The sequence below is a fragment of the Rhagoletis zephyria genome, unplaced genomic scaffold (assembly GCF_001687245.7).
Source record: "Rhagoletis zephyria isolate East Lansing unplaced genomic scaffold, Rhagoletis_zephyria_1.1 Rzeph_scaffold_31239, whole genome shotgun sequence".
Taxonomy (NCBI): Eukaryota; Metazoa; Arthropoda; class Insecta; order Diptera; family Tephritidae; genus Rhagoletis; species Rhagoletis zephyria.
Window position 1 is genome coordinate 2,142 of NW_016188295.1, and position 2,025 is coordinate 4,166.

Here is a 2,025-nt window from a genome sequence, read left to right on the forward strand (position 1 = left end):
CAAATTTTTTTCTAGAGAGAAAAAACACTCACTAGACGGCGGCCGCTGTGGTGTATTGGTAAGAAAAGGTTTTTTCTTAACAACGGTCGCTCCTCGGCAGGCAATGGCAAACCTCAGAGTGTATTTCTACCATGAAAAACAGCTCATCATTAAAATACAATCGCCGTTCGGAGTCGGCGTAAAACTGTAGGTCCCTCGTCTTTGTGTTACAACATCAAGGTGCATGCCACAATTCGGAGGGGAAGCTCAGCCAAACACTGACATATGTGTAAACGCAAATCTATTATTTTTAAAAGCACTCAAAGCAAAGCAAACGCATTTCTGGCTGGTATATCTCAGGTCGAATGGATAACGATTGAGTCAAGAGCTTATTGGCAGCAAATGTCACTTAAGACTGCTTTTCACTATGTTATATTTTGACGCCAAAATTTGGCGACGCATTTTGACACAGCTTTATCTCCTTTATCTATACCTTTACCGATGATATTATGGGTCAAAAACAGACAGATAGCCGATTTAGCAGCGAATGTAACCGACTAAAGACCTGTCCTGATCCAAATCAATCGATAAACCGCTTTTTAAACCCATTTGACAATGTGTTTTCCCTTATTTAACGACAAATGCCACTGAATTTGACATAGTGAAAATCAGCCTTTAGGCGGTTTTGCAAAATGACGATACGCAGTTTTTTACTTTAAACGACGATATTTATGTGCATATATAAGTATTAATTTGTCGCTTAGATTTGTTGTGAGCGTTTTCTCGAGTTTCTCCCGCAATCCGTGGTGGGTTTGTTGGTAGTAGGTTTGTTCATCGAAAATCCCGAAAGAATCATCCATCACTCAAAATACCAGAGAATATATTTCAAGCAGAGCATATTTCAAGCAAAGGTCTACGCCATCTATTTGTGTGCGGAGACAATCTTAAATAGAGGTTACAGCTATGAGAGAATCATACTTCTAACTGAAAGTTAGGCGCCACTCAAGGCTATTTTATCTTTTAAAATCAAGTCATCCCTGGTCATTGAGTGCATAGAGAGGCTCAACTCCCTTTTTCTTCGTCTTTTTTGGCGCTGTAAGCGCCTAAGCGATTTTTTCCGAGTTCAGCGAAGCACGCCAGGCGTTTCTCCTCTATGCCAACTGACGTCAATTGGAAACGCCAAGTGAAGCCAAGTCCTACTCCACCTGGTCTTTCCATCGGAGTGGGGGCCTCCCTCTTCCTCTGCTACCACCAGCTCGTTCCGAGTTGAATAGTTTCAGAGCTGGAGCATCGGTGTCCATTCGAACGACATGGCCAAGCCAGCGGAGCCGCTGTATTATAATTCGCTGCACTATGTCCATGTCGTTGTAAAGCTCATACAGCTCATCGCTCCATCGTCTGCGGTACACTCCAAGAGCCGCCTCATCGGATGTTGTCATTGTCCATGCTTCTGCGCCATATACCAGCACGGGAATGATGAGTGACTTATAGAGCGTGGTTTTTGTACGTCGAAAGAGGACTTTACTCCTGAATTGCCTACTCAGTCCAAAGTAGCACTTGTTGGCAAGAGTGATTCTGCGTTGGATTTCAATGTTCTTTTGGGCTCGCTAAAATCCGACTACTGCTCGCATATGGCATTTTATTGAAGAGTAATCTCTGAGAGTTTGTGTGAGGTTCGATTGGCGAATGCACTGGCCGCCTGTTGTGCTTGATTTCGGCGATAATCTTTCTTACTTCATTGGATGCACATTTTTTTCCACACAGAGGTTTGTTCGTATCTTGTTGCATTAAAGTGGTCCGAGTCTATATTTGGCCTTCGGAGCGTATTCGCATCTAAAGCGCTGACAGCATGATCCATTTAAGATTCATAAATGATCGCTTTCGGGCTTACTGTGTTCTTAAATTAAATTAAAGATCTAAGTGAAATTTACTTGTCATATGAATACTTGGAAATGAGAATTGAACAAAATTTTTTTTTTAACCGTTTTTTTAAGTTGTTGGTCATATTTCTTCAGTTATCAAAAACCTGGGCTCAACTGGCGCAAT

The 2,025-nt window shown here is 42.0% G+C and overlaps 1 long non-coding RNA gene across 1 annotated transcript; it reads right to left on the bottom strand.

The window, feature by feature from the left end:
- Nucleotides 1-306: 306 nt before the first annotated feature.
- LOC108383179 (uncharacterized) lies at nt 307-711 on the bottom strand. The gene is made up of 2 exons (XR_001849730.1): nt 677-711; nt 307-387 (listed from the first exon to the last, which is right to left on the bottom strand). It is a non-coding gene; the product is annotated as an uncharacterized LOC108383179 (long non-coding RNA).
- Between the last annotated feature and the right edge of the window lie 1,314 nt (nt 712-2,025).